Below are 19847 nucleotides of genomic sequence, written 5' to 3'. Positions count from 1 at the left end.
GACTTTGTAATAAAATGAATAAATCTTAAAAAAAAAAAAAGTAACTACTAGAACTTTAACTGTTTTAAATAACTAACAACAATGCCACAGCATGGGCCACAAAAGTCAGTCTTTTTATTGTGTCATTCTGTGAGTCCTGAGTTGTATAACTCACACCAAAATTCAGACACAGGAACAGGCCAATCCCAGAGCCCAGACCCCCTCATTTTCCTCTTGTGTTTGCTGCCCAAGGCCCTGGAGCCCAGGAAAAAGCACATGACCTTCAGAGTTGACTTCTGAGGTTCACCTCTGCTGCAGGCACACACAGAGCATGCTCATTTTTGCTGCTGAGTGGTAAAGCCCTGTGTCCTCATATCCCAATTCATCCACTCACCAGGTACAGGGCATTCATCCACATCTACACTCAGAATTTACCTAAGCCAACATACTCCTTACCTCTCCTTTGGCTATTAGGGTTAGACTGAAATGATCTGGCCAAGATGTTATTAGAGAAAGCCACTTCCCCTCTCTTGAATCCCTTCTTGATTCAGGACAGTTCAGATGAAAGAGGCCTAATGACTCAAGCTCCGCGTGCTGTGACTCCACCTTGTCTTCTGGCTACACGCGCCTTCGACGGCCTCTGGAGTTTATTCCTTGGGGCAAAGCAAGATGGTGGCCGTGTTGCTAATAGAACAAGAATCACAGTTTCCTTGTAGGTCACAGGGAACTTGACCTTGAAGTCCCACGTGGCCGACTTGACCTCTTGTGTCACTGGCCAGAAATGAGTTGCATGTCCATTGCTGAGTCAGCCCCTGAGAAGGGATCTGGGATTGGCCTGACTAGGGGTAAGATCACTTTCCCCTGGAGCAAGTGGCTGGGGTGGGGGTGGACTAGGAACTTGAAAGTGAGAAAGGGAAGAAGAACCCTGGGAAGATGAGGAATGGTTCACTCCCCAAATGGCAGGGAAGCAAAGTAATGAAGTCCATTTCCCGAACTCCTAGCTATCCCCCACCTGCCGGTGACAACCAAGAGGGTGACCAGCGCAGCTGTGTCAGAGGCCCACTCTCAACTCCCTTCCATGCCCCTTCATCCTTAGCCAAGGTGCACTTTCTTCAACTTGGAGTTTGGTCTATTTTGCAGCTGAAGAACACAATTGCAGGGGGCGGGGACTACTACAGATCCCATGTCTCCCCCCGGATTCCTGTGTTGAAGTCCTCATGCCCAGCGTGATGTGTGTTGGAGTGGAGCGGGGGACTTTTGGACATGAGAGATTAGTGCCTTTGCAAGACAGGACACCAAAGCATGAACTTATGCATTCTCTTTCTCTCCCCCACCCCTCTCTGTTTCTGTCACTCTCCCTCATTTCTGTCTGAGCACATAGCACATGACAGCCATCTGCAAGTCCAGAAGACAGCTTGACCCTCTGGCACCCAGATCTCAAATTTGTAGCTTCTCAAACTATGAGAAACACAGCCTCTGCTCCGAGCACTAGCCCTGTAGGGTTTTGTCAGGCAGCCTGGGCACAGGGAAGGAACAGGGAGCCTGTGCAGTGGCAGGCATTCAGCAGGCACCTGCTAAGTGCCAGGCACTGTGCAGAGTTTAAGGTTCATTAACTGGGTCTCAGTCCACAACAAGTCTGCAATAGCAAAACAGCAGGAAAATACTAACAAGTCCCCCTAATTCTGTTGTAACTTTGGGATTGCTTTAAGAGAAGAAATTTCCAACTCAACCAATAACCCCTTGTACTTCCTTCCTCTCTCCATCTGTTTCTGGAGGCAGAACAGCACGTAGACCATAGAACTCTGCATTCATCCTCTCCTACTTATTTTCGTGCAAGGCCAAGGAAACAAAGTGACAGCTATAAAGAGAGAAGGCAGATGCTCTTCAGTGGCCTATGTTTATGGCTTCCTTGTGCACCCAATTTCAGCTTTAAGCAAACCCAGAAGCACTGATTGCTAGTCCCACTTAATATATGTATTTGAAAGGCATAATCACAGAGAGGGAGAAACAGAGAGAGATATCTTTCATCTGCTGGCTCACTCCCTAAGTAGACACAACAGTTAGGGCTAGACCAGACTGAAGCCAGGAGTCTGGAATTCCACCCAAGTCTCCTACATCGGAGCAGGGGTCCAAGTACTTGGTTAATCTTTCACTGCTTTCTCAAACACATTCTGGATCAAAAACGGAGCAACTGGAAGTTGAACTGGTACCCATATGGGGATGCTGTGGGCAACTTAACCCACTGCACCATGCCAGCCCTCACTAGCCCATTTTCCAAATGACGAAGTTTAAACTCAGAGAGCAAAAGTGATTGGCCCCGAGACTAGGAAGTGCAGCTGGGAACTGAACTGAAGTATTTCTGGTGTCAATGTCCCAGCTCTTGGCTTCCATGCCTTCCTGTAACTCAGGAGCGCCATGGATGAAATCAGCACACTCCTACAAAGAGACTAGTCATCACCTCAGTTTCTCCATGGTGTCTGAATTTCTCCACAGTGGGACAATCCCCCCTCAAGGAAAGCCAGCTGGGGTGTGAGGAGAACATGAAGAAGGTTCCCTGGCTCTCAAAGATGGAACACTGGCCTGTGGCTCCCCCACAGCCTGGATTGCCAGGCCTGAGCTCTACCCAGGTCACACCAGGATTCCAGCAGCTGCGTCTCTCAAAAGGCCCAGGAGCTCCATGCTGGTGTCACTCCTGTTATCCAGCGGAGGACACGGAGGTTCCGAGGAATCAGATGACATTAGGGACCCTGATCATGGACAGCATGTCAGGAAGAGGAGTCTCCATTCAGACACAAGTAAGATGGAAATTAGGGCAAAATCCTCATGGAGAAGGAAGACCCTGCTGTCCAGGAAAGTCCTGGGGAAAGCCGAGAGCTTCCTGGGCCATGAGAACACTGGCAGTTTCCTGAGCACACTCGGAGCCGGCAGAGGTGGGACAGAACAGGCGTTTAGGGTTGCTCCCCAGGAACCACGCACCAGGAGTTGCACTGGGCGCCCCTGAGCACTGCAGGCAGTGCCCCAGTTAGAGGGAACACAGATGCCCACGCCGCTCTGCCATCTACACGGACATAGCGAAAACAATTCATCAAAACTTGAACCTTAAAAAGTCACCTGCAGGTGCTGGTGCTGTGGTGTAAATGACTAAAGCTGTAGGAGGCTGGTTTGGGTCTCAGCTGTTCCACATTCAATTTGGCTCTCTGTTAATGCATCTGGGAAAGCAGAAGAAAGGTCCAGCGCTTGGGCCCTGCGCCCACATGGGGGACCTGAGGAAGCTTCAGGCTCCCAGCTTCAGTCTGGCCCAGCCACAGCTGCTGTGCTCATTTGGAGAGCAAACTAGCAGACGGAAGCATGCTCTCTTTTCCAAATAAATAAATACATTTTTTAAAAAAAGTCATATGCATCTGGGCTTTGTCCTAAAGAAAACAAATATTCCACCACCAGAATGGTAAAGTGATCGCAGGGTGTTGTTAAACTGACATTTATTACCTACTTTTGTGTAAAAATAAAAGTAAAGCATAATCATCATTTAAGAATTCAAGCCAAGCATAAGTAATGATATCCCATCTAGGACTGCTGCTCACTCCTGGTAAGCAACAGGAGGCCTGAAGGCAGCTTCCGGCCTTGGTTTAAGGACTCTGCCTCCACAAGCACCCTGTGCTCCTTCTATTCTGCAGGATGCTGTGTCCACAGGTAAACTCCTCCCCATGGTGACAAAATGGCTGCGACTTTCCTAGCCATCAGGCCCTCACAACAGAGCCCCAAGCAGCAAAGATGGATTATGATGACATTCAAGAGGATCTGTATTTTACTAAAGAAGATTTTTCTGAGACTGTTTCTTCCTCAGCAAAATTCCCTGAACATCTCCCACTTAATCTCTTTAAGTCTCAGTTTTCTGATCCTGGAAATGGGGATAGCAGTAATGTTATCTTCCTTACAATGTGCTGTGGGAATTAAATGAGGCACTTTGCATACGATAAGCCCTCACTACGATAACTGCCTCCAACAGTGACTCTTCACCCTCCTCCTGCTTACTCTGGCATTTGCGCTGCCCCAGGATGGCCACGATGGCCTCCCCATCCTCTGGCTTCCTGGAGGAGCTCCCAGTGAAAGGGGGCAGCCAGGAAGGAGAGGGGGGAGAGGATCCTGGCCTGTGGGAGGGCCCAGGGAGGCCGTTTCTCCACTAGTAGCTACAGCTTCTCTCTCTCTGCCAGCTGCTCCCTCCAGGGAGCAACTGCCCCTACTTCTAACCCCAGGAGGCTTCACCAACTGCTTGCTCTGCGCTTTGCCCTCTCCTTCCTAAACTTTCTTCTGAATGCCAGCTGGAGTGTATCATCAGCTCTTCCCAAATCTGACCAACTCAAAGCATTAGCTTTTTCCCCCACAAAGAAAATTATTTGCAAACCTGCGTATTTTATTTATTCATTTTAACAATTTTTTATGATTATTTTAAAAATTTCATTGTTTATTTGAAAGGCAGGGACCGCTATATATTTCATTAGTAGTGATGAGTGACTTGTGTCACGCCTTGTAAGGAAGAATCTCCGTCAACGCCCTCCTCCTCTTCAGCACCATGTCTACAGAGCTGGCTGTGATCATCACACAGGACGTGCACACCTTAGGGCCTCTGGCCAGACCTGCAGGAGCAGTACCACTTCACGTAGTAGTGATTTTGGAAAACAGAAAAAGCAGAGGTGAAATTTCACACTCTGAAGCTCCACACTCCTGTCTATGTACTCTTGATATCCTTCAGTTAAATGGAAAACACCCAGTGTTGAGACTGTATTGATTTCAGTGGGCATATATTATTTTACTGTAAGTACCAATGTCTGTTGTACTTAATATACAATGGATTAATTTAAAATGCATTAGTTGAATAAAAATGCATAAAATAGAATACGATTGCATTAGCTTCAATAAAAAATTCAATTTCATAAATATTATCTCGTGTTAAAATGCATTGATTTCCAGGAAAATATATTGGCCAAAGGTAATTTACATTGGTTTGAATGGCAATGCACCAGTCCCCATACATATGGATTAGTTTAGTCAATCGTAACCAATTGTGTAAAAGAGCAGTTAGGGTGAAATGGATTCTGCCCCTGTTGTCATAGTCGTCGTCATTGTTTTGTTCTCTTCCGCTGAATAAATATTTCACACGACGGCTTCAGTGTAACTAGTTCATGTGAAGGGACGCGGGTAGATGAGCCTTGAGGAACGTTCTGGAAACCCTTGGATTTGCAAGCCGGGGTACTGACTCCAACAGCAGGTAAGTTGCATTCAGTGACAGTTAAGCCACACCCAGCTACTCCACCCAGACTGGGGAGGACTGGGAGCCAGAGATCCAACAACAGGCTCAGAAGAAAGCCTCCTATCACCTGGGCACGGACTGCGACCAGCACAGAGAACAGCACCTTAACTGTGGGCCTTTCCCCGGACAGAGAAAACTGAGCAAGGAAGTGAGCTCAGGGTCAGGTGGGGCTCTGGGGCCAGCCAGTGTAGGTTCAAGCCCTGTGCCTTGCCTAGCTAGGCTAGGCCTCAGTGTCTGTTCTCTTGCTACCCACACAGGAGACCCACATGGAGTTCTGGGCTCCCAGCTTCAGCCTGGTCCAGCCCTGGCCGTTTCAGGCATTTGGTAAATGAACCAATAGACAGAACCAATTTCTATCTCTCTTTCTCTCACTCACTCTGTCTCTCCCTCCACCTACATACCCTGCCATTCAAATACAGTTAACTAAGCAACTAAAAATAGGTAAAGTAAGAAGATAAAGTAAAATAAGAAGAAATTAATGATCACATCTCTTGAATTTACTTCATGCTGGAAAAACAAAAGTCCTTCAGCCATTCTTGGTCTTTTTTGGCCTTAACATTTTTCAATAATCCAAGTGGGAGGATGTTCCTCACTTTGGGTTCACCTGGTGCTTCCTTAAGATCAGATTCAGACTGTGCACTCTGGCAGGAAGATTCGGAAGCAAATCTGCATCCCTCTCAGTGCACCATGGCAGGAGGCACCTGCTGTCTGTCTGTCGCACTTCTGGGGTTACAGACCCTGCCTCTGGGACAGAGTGGCATCCACCAGATTTCTCCACAGCATTTCTTCCCCGTGTGCTGAGAAAGAAATCTGTGGAGAAGACACCATGCATGTATGACTGGGCCAGGTTGAACAGTGAGTTTTTTTAAATTTAGTATTTATATACGTATTTTTAGGTTACATCTATTTCTGCAAAGGAAGGGCTGGTGTTTCATTTACAGCAGCAACACAGTTTCTTTCTTCAATACATATATTCACAGTAAAAAAAATAAAGAAGAGTGAGTCCATTTGAAGAAAAGGAGAAAATGATAACAGTACATATGGCACATGCACATGGCGAGATGCCCGGAAGGGCAGCAACCAAGTGGCTGCAGCAGGGACACAGGACACCGTAAGTGCCTACCCCAACACGCGGAGCCCCCACTGCTGGGAGGGGCCAGGAAGCAGAGGAGGCACCTGGGACTTCAACCGGTGCACTGCTCCAGTTGAGTCTCCATCACTACAAAGAACTTTGTAATAAGAGGTTCTGGAGGCTCGATAGCATGGCAGCAGCATTAGCTCAACTGTGATGAGGACCTGCTGACAGTCAGTATCACAAGACGAGACAGTGGGCAGAAAGAGATCACCAGCCAGGGAGCCAAACAAGGGTCAGGGCCAGGCTCCCATTAGAAGTGCCTGAACTCTTCCAAGGGCAGAGACCCCAATGACCTAAACACCTCCTGCCAGGCATCACCTCTCCCTGATGTCTGCAGCCTGGAACAAAGTCAGCAGCCTAGCATCTGGTCTTGGGACACGGAAGGCTGCTACAATTTGAATGTGTCCCCCCAAATGCAAGCACTGGAAACTCAGTCCCAGAGTCCCATGGTCACAGGGGGAAATGGCATTGCCAGCTTTACGAGAAGAGGCAGGGAGGTCTGGGTTTACACTTCTCTGCCCCACCAGCTGCTCTTGAACCTCCAGCCTCCATAACCATAAAAAATAATTTCTCTCCTGTTATAAGTGATGCAATCTCAGCCATTCCCTTTTCAGTAACAAGACATGGGCTAGGATGGAATCCAGATGCCACCTCTGTCAGGCCCCAAAGTGGCCCGTTGACACAAACAAGCCCGTCCCTCCAGGAACTGGCTTGACTGACTTGGGAACAGGTTCAGATGTCATCCTCTGGGACACCTGCCATGTGTAAATCCTAGGATGTTGACAAAATCAAGAGTAAACAAATCTTCAGTTCTGAATGATCAGAGAGGGCACAGGCTTCATATTCAAATCCCAGGCTGAAGTCGGCCACGGGGAGGCAGGAGCTGAAGGAATGTGCAGACAACCTAGTCCCTGGCATTGTCCCTTGTCAAACTCCTCACAACTTACAATGTGCAGGGAGGATCATGAGTTGGTCATAGAGTGCCTGGTTCAGATCCCAGTTTGGCCACTTGCTGGCTCTGTGGCTCAGGCAAATCTCACAGTCACTTCCTCAGATTTTTCACACGTGAAAGGGTGGAAGTGGTAAAGGCTGGTGAAGCCTCCTCCTGCAGCGCCACTGGTTCCATGCACCTCTCAGCTAAGCAACAGAAGGTGGTCCATGTGGGAGACCTAGAATAAGCTCCTGGCTTTGGCCTTACCCCACTGTAGCCATTGTGGCCATCTGGGCAATGAACCAGTAGATGAAAGATCGCTCTTTCTCTCGACCTCCCTTCCTGTCTCCCTCTCACACTTTCTTCCTTCCTTTCTCCCTCTCTGTGACCCAGCTTTTCAAATAAACCAACAAGTCTTTTTCCTTAAAGATTTATTTATTTTTATTGTGAAGGCAAATTTACAGGGAGAAGGAGAGACAGACAGAAAGATCTTCTATCCCTTGGTTCACTCCCCAAGTGGCCATAAAGGCTGGAGCTGAGCCGATCTAAAGCTAGGACCCAGGAGCTTCCTCAGGATCTCCCACATGGATGCAGGGTCCCAAGGCTTTGGGCCATCTTCTGTTGCTTTCCCAGGCTTTACCTTTCCATTGCTTTACCTGTCTGTTACAGATAAGTAAGCAGAGACCCAGTGACACTAGGTCAAGTGTCTAGGGGCCATGATTGGTTAGTGTCAAAGTCAAGACGCGAATTCAGCCCATCTGTTCAGAACCCGGACTCTCTGGGGAGGGCCCTCTCAGGAGGTGCTACAGCGCTCTCCTCCTGGAAAGGCTGCAATGATCAGATGAGCTCCCGCCTCGACACATTCAGCACAGGACCTGGCTCTCAGGCAGGGCCTAAAAAAGGGAGCTGGCTTTTTTTTTACTTTTGAAGATTTTTTTTATTTATTTGAAAGCAGAAGGCAATTATAGTGAGAAAGAGAGAGGTCCAGAGATGAATAAAGAGAAGAGAGAGCTCCATCCGCTTGGCTGGTTCACTCCCTAACCAGCCAGAACATCAAGGGCTTGGTCAGGCCAAATCGGAAGACAGGAACTCCATCCAGGTCTCCCTGAGAGTCAGGAGCACAAAGATTCAAGCCATTTCCACTGTTCTCCCAAGCACATTAATGGGATCTAGATTATAACTGGAGCAGCTGAGACTTGAACCAGTAGTCATAGGAGATATGGGCAGCTTAACTGGCTGTGCCACAATACTGCTTCCTGAATGGGCTGTTCTTCTTGTTGGTTACTTTCTCTCTTCCTCGCACACCTCCAAGCCTTTGCACTTAGCTCCTCCTTCCTTCCTTCCTTCTTTTTCTTTTAGTTTCTTTTAGTTTATTTTTATTGGAAAATCGGATTTACAGAATTTACAAAGAAGAGAGAGAGACAAAGATCTTCCACCTAATGATTCACTCCTCAAGTGGCTACAACAGCTGCAGCTGAGCTAATTCAAAGCCAGGAGTCGGAGTTTCTTCTGGTTCTCCCATGCAGTTACAGGGTCCTAAGGCTTCGGGCTGTCCTTGACTGCTTTCCCAAGCCACAGGTAGGGAACTGGATGGGAAGTGGAGCAGCTGGGACATGAACTGGCACCCATAAAGGATCTCGGCACATTCAATGTAAGGACTTAGCCACTGGCTATCGCAATAGGCCCACTCCTTTCTTAGCATGGCTCATTTCAGGTAGTTTTTCAAGACTCTAATTCAATGGTCGCCTTCCCCAGAGAACCTTCTCTGAGTTGACAAAATAGGCTGATTGGTCTTTTGTTCTGCCACTACAGCCCCTTAGGTTTCCACACTGTGGTGGTCCAGGCCACATGGTTCTACAATGCTCTATTTCCAGCCAATGAAAGGACTGTCCTTTTCCTGTGACTCCCATTCCCCGGTGCAGTTCTGAGCCTCGGCAGCTGCTCACTCAGAAAGCAAGCACTCTTCCTTCAACATGTGGAGCCCTGATGGCATGGTGGGTGCCGGGGTAGCAGCTCACAATGATGTGAGTAACCAGGGGGCCTATCCCCATGTTCTGCACCCACTCACCCATCTCACTGTGAGTGCTACACCCTCAGGTACACCTACAAGGTGGCACTTTCTGGAGGGCCTCCAATAGCCCGCTCAGGAGTGGACCAGGGAAGGTCCCAGGATATGGTTTTCTTTACGTATGACCCCACCCTCAGTTCCAGACACTACACAGCTTCTCTTCCCCTCATCCCTCGAGGCTCTGGTCCCCCCTCTGAGCCCAGGCCCCTCCTGAAACAGTTTCTTGTGGCTTCACATTTTGTCTCCCCACAGCACTCTGGTTTCTCTGATCTGCCACTGGATGCACCAACTCTTCAGGCTAAAAATACCCCTGACATTTTCGAAGGCCTGTTAGAGCCAGAGCTGCTCTCCTGATGGGAATGAATCTCTTCGCAAATTGAAGCAGGTGGTGACACAGTGGCAGGTGCAGGGCACTCACTGCAGTCAAGCTCGTTCCCACCCATAGCCAGTCTGCCAGCTTTCTGCTTCCCCTCCCCAACCCTCGACTCCTGGAGACCAGGTATTCTCAACCGAACTGTGTCCCCTGCATTTGGAGGCTATAACACCCTATGTGATTACATTTTCAAGTAGACCTTACGGAATGCAGGGAAGGTTATTTGATTTTTTTTAAATTTGCAGTTGGAAAGACAAGGAATTTCCCATCCACCATTTCCCTTTCCAATGATGTTACAGCCTGGAAAAAAAGCCAGTTACTCAATCCAGCTTTCCTCACATAAGCAGAAGAACTCTACTGAAGTCATTAGAAACTGCAATCAGGGCTACAGTAGGGAACTGCACTGAAGTGGAATGCACGGAAGGTTAAACGCAGTGGATCCAAGAGGACTGACATCCTCAGAGGTGGGAGGGACATCGCTTCTACTCACTCTTTTTGTTTCTCTCATACCTCTCTCCTTCTGCCCCCATACAGAAAGAAAACAGGACAGGTGAGGACACCTCCAAAGGCAGCCATCACAAACAGGGACAAGCCACACCTGAGAGAGCCCTTACAATTCCCTGAACTTGAGCTTGTGGCCCACAGAAAAGTGAGTGGCATGTTCTGTCTTCAAGCCACTAACTGGTGGTGCTTTGCTATGGTGACTCTGGCAAGCAAATACCCAAGGATGGTTCACCTCTGGATCCTCACACAGTCTGGCACACAGTAGGCACTCAATAGATGTCTGTGCAATGATGGATACTAGTGACAAGCAGGTAGTTTCCTGGAGCCAGATTGCCTGGCTTCTGATTCTGTCTCTGTCCCTGGGTGAGTGCTCTGGGCCTGTTTTCCCCTCCGTGAAAAAGAAGTAATAAAAGCACCAAGCTCCTAGAGCTGACAGACCCATCTATGAGTCTTCATTCTTGGGTAAGTATCCAATCCTAGTGGCAAAATGGCTGCCACACACTCAAGTTCACAGACACTAAACTCACCCCCTTAAAAATCCCAACCTAAGACTGCTTGTCCTTTCTTTCTTCAAAGTTCCAGTTTTCTTCAGCCTGGCTTTGAGCCTAATCTTGAGATACAGAGATGCGCTCTTCTGGGATCATGTGCCAATCCCAATACCAATCACTAAAGCCAGAAGGATGGCAAGCTCTGATTAGCCAGGTATTACTTTGATAATTATGGCTGTCCAACTCTAAATGACATGGTCATTTGGGAACCAAACGCTGTGTCTATGGAGATAAAAGGCTCTGAATGGCCAGGCCCGAGTCACATGCCTATCCACTGAGTTACAGTGGACTTCACCCAATCTCTGGGCTGGCAATAAGGGAGAGAAATGAAGAGCGCTGTTTCTAGATGTAGCAAAGAATGAAGGGTGGACAGAAACAGCTTCTTCAGAGGACTACACCTCAAAGTGGAATAGCACAAACATGTCATTTTCCTCAGAGCAACCCTTACACAAGGTTGTGCTAGATGATAGCTTTTACAGGACATGGCACCTGCTATGTGTTTACATCATATTGCAAAATACAACTTAAAATTAAATATTAGATTTCTCTATTCTTTTTTTCCTAAACATTTATCTATTTATTTGAAAGGCAGGGTTACAGAGAGGGTGGGGGGAAATTTTCATCTACTGATTCACTCCCCAAGTGGCTCAATAGTCAGGACTGAGCCTGACAGATGCTCTCCCACGCAGCTGCAACGGCCCAAATACTTGGGCCATCTTCTGCTGCTCTCCCATGTGTGTCAGCAGGGAGCTGGAAGAGGAAGTCAGGCCTTGAACCAGTGCTCACATGAGATGCTGGCATTGCGGGTGGCAGCTTTACCAGCTATGCCACAGTGCATAATAAATTAGGAAAGTTCATGTGTGACACCGCCCCCTCGGGTGAAGCCTCCGGGCTTCTCAGATCAGGCAGGTAGTTGTCTTATTTGATTAGGATTAACAGATTTCCTGTGGATCACCTGATTTGGTTTTATAATTCTATCTCTCCAGGCAGTATTTACAATAGGTATTTGCAAACACAGAACGTGGGCCAGGAACAAGGCGACCGGCCTGGTCTACGCTCCCACGGTCTGCCATAAATATAATATTAGGATGACACTTGAAATTAATGTGAATCATTTGCCAATAAATATAGCCAGTTAGTGAGGTGTTCCAGGACCACTGATGGGAGATATATTTTGGTAAAATATGACTTTTTTATCGGTTGAAAACTAGAAGTGGGTGTACATGGATGGTATAAATCTCTGTGGAAGTATCTTTTATGATTATTCAATTCCACGGTAGCTTTAAAAGCCTAAAGTAGATTCATATTTACAGTTCCTGGAAGCACCTGGTTTTTATATATTAGGGGGAGAATTAGCATGGGGCCTTCTCACAGTAATCACTGCCTCACATGCTTGGCTAGTGGGGAGGAAAGAGTGCCCTGTGCCAAAGGACTCTGGGATTAGATGAATTTCAGGTGCATTCACGAATGGCACAGAGGAGTCTACACAGCAGTCAGCTGGGAAGGGACTGCGCTGAAGGTAAGGTGGTGCTCAGGCATCAGGAAAAGGGGTTGGCCATTGGGGTTCAGGCTGTGGGCTGGAAGAGGAGTAAATGTGCTAGTGGGAGAACTGACACTAGCCAACTCAAGGGACCGTGATGGGGTGAGAAAAGCCCCAGCTGAACGCGCACATCCCCACCTTGTTTCACCCGCCTCTGTCCTCTAGGGGCCAGGCAGAGGAGAAAGTCTGATCTTGGTCACTTCCAATCAGGTTTCTGTGTGGCAATGGGTTTTAGCTATTTAAAGTTACCTTTGGGCCTGGCGTGATAGCCTAGTGGCTAAAGTCCTGGCCTTGCATGCGCTGGGATCCGATATGGATGCTGGTTCTAATCCCAGCAGCCCTGCTTCCCATCCAGCTCCCTGCTTGTGGCCTGGGAAAGCAGCCAAAGATAACCCAAAGCCTTGGGACCTTGTACTAGCATGGGAGACCCAGAAGAAGCTCCTGGCTCCTGGCTCCTGGCTTCAGATCGGCACAGTTCCAGCCACTGCAACCGCTTGGCAAGTGAATCATCGGTCAGAAAATCTTCCTCTATGTATTTCCTTCTCTCTGTATATTTGCCTTTCTAATTTGAAATATATATATATATATATATATATATAAATCTTTTTTAAAAAGTTACCTTTATTGGAACTGGTGCCATGGCTCAACAGGCAATCCTCCACATGTAGGCGGCAGGATCCCATTTGAGTGAGGGTACATGTCCCACATGCTCTACTTCCCATCCAGCTCAATGCTGATGGCCTGGGAGCCAGAAGCAGAGGATGGTCCAAGACCTTGAGACCCCTGCACCTGCATGGGAGACTCAGAAGAAGCTTCTGGCTCCTGGCTTCGGATCAGCTCAGCTCTGGCCACTTCAGCATTTTGGGGAGTGAACCAGTGGATGGAAGCTCTTATTCTGTCTCTCCCTCTCTGTAAATCTGCCTTTCCAGTAAAAATAAACCATAAAGGCAGTTATCTGTATTATATTGTTTCCCAATAAACCAAAGAGATGCCCCTCCACCGCCTGTCAGGACTTAGAATCCTCAAGCCCAGGAAGAACTCCAGCTCGGGAATTCTTAAGGGCCAAAAAACTGTGAAAACTGAATTTTTATGGTAACATGTTTAGTGGTAAGACTTGATGTGAATGGATATAAGGCTCTTGATATTCCTCCTTCATCCCTGTTTGTGGGAATGTTTATACCTCTTGCTGCAGAAATCTCAGTGTGTTTGATTTCAAGATGCTGCCAAGCTGACTGGGAGCTTAGGGGAGATGCCCAGCCATGGTGTCTCTCCAACAGCCGAGTGGGTGCTGAATTCTAAGCCTGTATTTCCCACGGAGCTCAGACAGGGGGCCAAAGACGTGAGCTGGCCATTTGTCTTAAGGAAGTCCAATGATGTAACGCAGAAAGGGAAAACCTGGAGGAAACTGAAAACTCTCACTTCAGCAAGACCAAGCAAGTGAACTTCCACAAAGCAACAATGGCCACTCAACTTGGCATGCAGTGGCACTTATAACTCAAGACACAGACTGAAACCCTAACACACATATGTATGAATTTCCAAACTTTTTGGTACCAAGAGAGATTGATTGATTGATTGATTGATTGATTGATTTTTACTTCGTTTTTCCACAAACTTAAACAGTTTGAAAGGCAGACAGAGGCAAACAGAGCTTCCATTCCCTGGTTCATTCCCCAAAATGCCCTCAGCAGCCAGGGCCAGGCCAAAACCAGGAGTCTGGGTCTTCCAGAGACCCCAGTACTTGAGCTACCACTTGCTGCCTCCCAGTAGGACTTTATATAAGGAGCAGACCAAGGATTCAAACTCAGTGTGGCAAGCAGCTGTCCCAAATAGCTTCTTAACTACTGTGCCAAATGTCCACTCCTCTACAAAATTTTTTCAGCCACTCTCATATGCTTCCTCTGTATCAGATTAAAAAGCAGAGAAGTATCTGTAGTTGGCAAGGCTGTGGTAGAGAGGAACTCCCATCTGCAGGGACGAAGGGGGTCAACCACAATGCCTTTTCTTCTAAGGCAGTTCGGCGATAACCAACCAATTGGTCCAGCCAATTCCACCTCTGAGTGCTCTTTAGCAGCTGCTGGCATTCACCCAGCACAAAACTAAATGCTCAAGGATGTTGCTTGCATCACAATGTACAACGACAACTGAACTGGAAGCACCCTAAGCACTAAGTGCACATTTGGAACACACAGGCAATGGAATATTAGGAAGCAATTCCAAATAAAGGACGGGGAGTCACACACATTGACTTGGGAAAATTCCCATGGTCAGGGCAGGTGACGCAATATTACAATTCAGTATCTTCTGCCAAGAGTGAGAATGCTTACACTTCTGTGGACAAAGAGAACATTATGAAAGAGCACACTCGAAAGTGAGGTTGTGCTTTGTAAGATGCCTGCAGTATCTCTATAGACTTTGTGGCTGATCCTATATCACGCTGTAATATAAAGGTAAAGAAAGCAAAACTCTCCCAAATCCTGTTTCACCAAGGGATCAATTTTGCTCCAGATCTGATGTTTTCATAAAAATTTTTTTTTTTGTTTGAGAGGCAGAGAGTGAGATAGGGAAGGAGCTCCCATTCAGTTGGTTCACTTTCCAAATGCCCCCAAAAACTTCATAAAGGGAGCAAAGCCAGCAGCCTAGATTTCTCACACAGGAGGGAGGAGGGCGGGAACTGGCCCAATACTGTCGTTACCAGAGTCTGCATTCACAGGATGCTCGAAGCAGGAGCTGGAATCAGGGATCAAATTTAGGCATTTCAATGTGAGATGCATATCCTAACTGATATCCTAACTGCCAGAACAAATGCTGTTCTAGAAGTTTATCCACAAATGCATATTTTACACACACCAACATGCATTTCTTTTCTAACTACAGCAGTGAGTTTGTGCTCCCTGAACTATGCTGCCATTTCTTTCTCCCTGTGATGTGATGATTCGTCAGGCTTCCCCATCACTGCCTGTAACTGTCCCTCCCTGGCACACCACGGGGCAAAGACATCATCATCTATTTTACCAGCCATTCATTCATGGACAGACATCCGCGCTGGCTCCAGCTTTGGAAGCTGTATGTTTTGAAAGATTTTTGTCAACCAAACTGAATTTATTAAGTAATAATTAATTCCTTTCCCCATTTTTTATTCATCAAAGATGTACAAACTGCAGACCAGGGTTCCCATTAGCAGGAAGCTCCTGGAGCCGAGCGGATAGCAGCCCAGAGCAAAGACGCGGGGTGTCTGAAGGAGCCTGGGTGGCCTGATGGGAGGCAACTGCAAAGATTCCCTCTGTGTGTCAGATTTGTCTTTTAATGCAGGAGCAAGGCCAGGCCCCAAACAGAGACGGGAGGGATAGCACGGCACTGCTGGTGGGAAATCAGGGGAAGGGCCTTCAGCAAAAGGGAACCGGCAGCACTGGGGTAAGCAGCTTACCCTTTCTGAGCCCCAGTTTCCTCTTCTGCATGATGGGGTTCATCTGCCCAGAGCGCTTCTGAGTGACTCTCCAGAATCTCAGCACACTTGACAGACTTTCAGGAAGAACCACTACCATCGAGGAGGCGGGGATTCAAGTTGACAGCATTCCACTGCCCAGGTACTGCTCCGTGGGCCACAACTGTGCGCAGGACCCTGTCCTCGCCCTGGGGAAATCAACTTCTGTTTTTGTACCAGGAACAGATGACTCCCCAGAGGAAATTGTCCTTTCAGAAAGGGAACTGCCCCCTGGGCAGGTAGAATCTGCAAGAAGTGAGCAGAATGGAAGCTGCCAGGGTGGCTCAGGGAGGCAGGGAGGCAAGGAACACTGCCCGGTCCATCCTCACCATGGGCAAAGCATTTCGGAAGGGCTCAGACATGGTGGCTGTGCATGCTGGGAACGCTCCGAACGTCGTTACAGTATGCAGTGTCAAGGGACCTCCATCCACCTATGGTACATGAATCCCCTAACTAACCCCAGTAAAATCAGAAATCCACTGAAGGCCTGGAGAGGGGAAAGGATCTTTGAGGAAAAGGATTGGGAACTGCAACATACAGTCACGTGGCAGCCTTGACCTCTGGGATCTATGCTTCCTTCTCCATTAATTTTTGTAAATAATAAACTTTCACTTCATAGAGTTACCAGAATTCAACTGCTGATAAGGTGATTAAACAAGTGAAGTACTTAGCAGTGCCTGGTGCACAGTGAGTGATCAGCAAGTGGCAGTTGGCAAAACAGCTGCTGCCAAGACTAAGAGAGAGCAGGGAGCTGCACCAGGCCATGACCTACAAGGGATCTGAGCTGGAAAGGTCCATGGGTGTAAAGAGGGGGGCGGGAGAAACATGGCTCTCTGCAGACCTGACTGAATATGCAGCGAGGGCAGTCAGGATCCTCAGATGTCGTGTGACCATAACATTTCTTGCAAGACTGAATATGTAGTTTCTATGTCATATTTCTTAGCAGACAAGGAAAACAGGGATTCTGCCGGGAACTTGAATGCATGTCATGTTTTTAAAGGGACTGCAACAAGAACAAGGTTTCAGATCAGTCACAAACATCTCGATGTGCAAAACAACTTTTCGCAAGTGCACCTGAACCACCTCTGGTTTGTCTTTACAGAAAACCAATTATACTTTGCTGTCTGTGCAAGAAACTGAGGATTTCTTTTAAATGCACGACTCTCCTTTAAAAAAAGAAGTTGGCTTTCACATTAGCATCTGGCCCCACAAGGATGTTAACAGGGTTTGGAGGAGCAGTGCTTCATGGAGGACGGAATGCAAAAATATCCAACCCTGTCAGATGTACTGGAAGTCCCACAGGTTAGCAAAATATTCCAGATCCAACTCTGGAATCACTGCTTAAGAACTTAAAGTTTGGGCCTGGCGCCATGGCCTAGCAGCTAAAGTCCTCGCCTTGAACGCGCCCTGGGATCCCATATGGGCGCCGGTTCTAATCCCAGCAGCTCCACTTCCCATCCAGCTCCCTGCTTGTGGCCTGGGAAAGCAGTTGAGGACGGCTTTGGGACTCTGCACCCGTGTGGGAGACCCGGAAGAGGTTCCTGGATCCTGGCTTTAGATCGGCCGTTGCAGCTGTTGTGGCTCACTTGGGGAGTGAATCATCGGACGGAAGATCTTTCTCTCTGTTGCTCCTCTTCTCTCTATATATGACTTTCCAATAAAAATAAATCTTTTTTTTAAAGATTTATTTTATTTTTATTACCAAGTCAGATATACTGAGAGGAGGAGAGATAGAGAGGAAGTGGAGCTGCCGGGATTAGAACCAGCAGCCAAATGGGATCAAGGCAAGGACCTTAGCCACTAGGCCACGCTGCCGAGCCCAATAAATAAATCTTTTAAAAAAAAGAACTTAAAGATTGCTGTCTTACAACTAGAGGTAAGGCCTGGAAATCTCAATTGGACTTAAATATGTCAACCAAAACACTAGATGAACATTTATCAAAGATGCATTGTGTGTGGGTTGAGGAGACAGCCTGCCCGCAGGGAGAGCACAGCCCAGGTGGGGACAGAGTTTCCAGTAATAACGCTGATGGCCACAGGCAGGCTTCTCTGAGCGTGCAGACAGGCCAGGAACTGTGCTAAGGTGTGCTTCCACATGCTCATCTCAGCACATCACAGTTAAGACCAGTGCCGCTGCCCTCGTTTCGCAGGTGTAAATGTGAAGTCCAGAGACAGCATGCAACTTGACCCAGCACACACAGCAAAAGTGGCCTTTTGCGTCAGACTGCTGGGAATTCAAGCTACAGGTTGCAACACATACGCTCGAAGGACTTCCAGGTCAAAGGAGACAAGATCCCACAGGTCACCAAATTGAGACCACTGTCCACCTTCTCTCTTCAAAGCATAGGAATGGCTCTCAGGTGAGAAAGCCCAGGGGCTGGGTGAGTACTGGAAGTGGGGAACAAGCAGTGGCCCTCCAGTTAACCAGCCACAGTGTACGATGCTTATGAAAGCCAGCTACATGTACACTGAACACTACAGATTCCTGCTGTCGCTAACAGCAGGCTAAAGTGCGCTGGAAGATGCACACAGCTGGAAGCAAACACTGCTGCTTAACACCAGCACCCAAGTGTCTGCAGGTACAGCAGCCACAGGAGTCCCAGAACTAAGTCCATAAGGATGACAAGGGTGACTGTGTCTGTGAGGATGGTAGCGGTACCTAGGGATTTTCCCTGGCAGTGGGAGCTGGAAAGGGAAACTCAGGATGATAGAAACATGGCTGCCGAATAACTGCAGAAGCCAGAGAACGCACCTCTTTTGTGCATGTTGCTCCAATTTGCTGCACGGACTTGCACAGGGCCCCTAACTTCTAAGGCTGGGAAGGTCTCAACATCACACACCACACTCGGCCTACTACTATAAAAATGGATCTGCTTCCTCCAAAAGTTGGTCCTTCTCATGGACTCCAAATTGAGTCCCTCTCTCAACGCATCTCATTCTTCCTGACACATAGTATCAGCACACTCAACATGCTCCATAAATGTTGACTGAATGAATGCATAAATTAAAACGTTAGTGATGGTGTGAATGGAAGAGATTGGATGGGGTTGATTTAAACTGGCACCCTGAGATATGTTTTCCCAACTTCCCACCAAAACACCTAAGGAGGCAGAAAGATCTGAAACCGTACAGTGCTGACACTCAGGACTGACAGGCACCCGCTGTCAGAGAGGGCAGAAAATCCCATCAATACAAGGCAGATGGGTTGAGATAAACAATCAGAAGCCTACTCCAGCTTTATCTCTCCAAACAGGGCCCCCTTTCAGGCCCAAAGGAGCAGGAAAGCATTCTACCCTCCCCCCCTTGCAACCTAGACTCTGAGGCCCAGAGCGGATACCAATCCGAACACTGGGAGACAGGGGTGAAAGGGATGCTTTCTCCACTTTATGAGACAAAGTGTATTTTGTGTTGAAAAAATACTCCTTTTCTTACTCATTTCCAGGAAGCAACAGTTCAGGGGAATGGACTAGAGGGAAAGGAGTCAAAGGCATTTTGAAAGGCTCTAGGTCAGGGAAAATGCAGAGGCAGTACATGCTGGGGCTGCAGCTGAGGGGGCTTCTGTCAGTCCACCATGCCAACTGAGACAGAAGAGGAGCCCTCTGAGGGCCCACACCATGCAACAGATGGATGCCTGTTGGCCCTAGACAAAGCAGCCTTCCCTCTTCAGCCTTCAATATCAAGTAGGGATCAGAGGATCCAGTAGCCAGTACTTAGAGGACAGTGAGAGACTCTGAGGATAATTTATGTGTGTGTACTGGCCTGCACAAGGCCTGGATGGTGGCCAACCTAGTTGAGATGAATAGACAAATGTCAATCAATGGCAGATATGGAAAACTAACCACGCAAGGAAATATCATCCCAGAAGGAAGAACCTTTCTCTGAAAACAATGCACTACAAAAGAAGAATGGAAAGTTCTTCTGCATATGAAACAGAATGTAAAACAAAAGAAATAATTTCAACCAAATAGGAGCAGAAA

This window comes from Ochotona princeps, chromosome 29 (assembly GCF_030435755.1).
Source record: "Ochotona princeps isolate mOchPri1 chromosome 29, mOchPri1.hap1, whole genome shotgun sequence".
NCBI lineage: Eukaryota > Metazoa > Chordata > Mammalia > Lagomorpha > Ochotonidae > Ochotona > Ochotona princeps.
The sequence above is the reverse complement of the archived record's forward strand: the minus strand, read 5'-3'. Positions refer to the sequence as shown.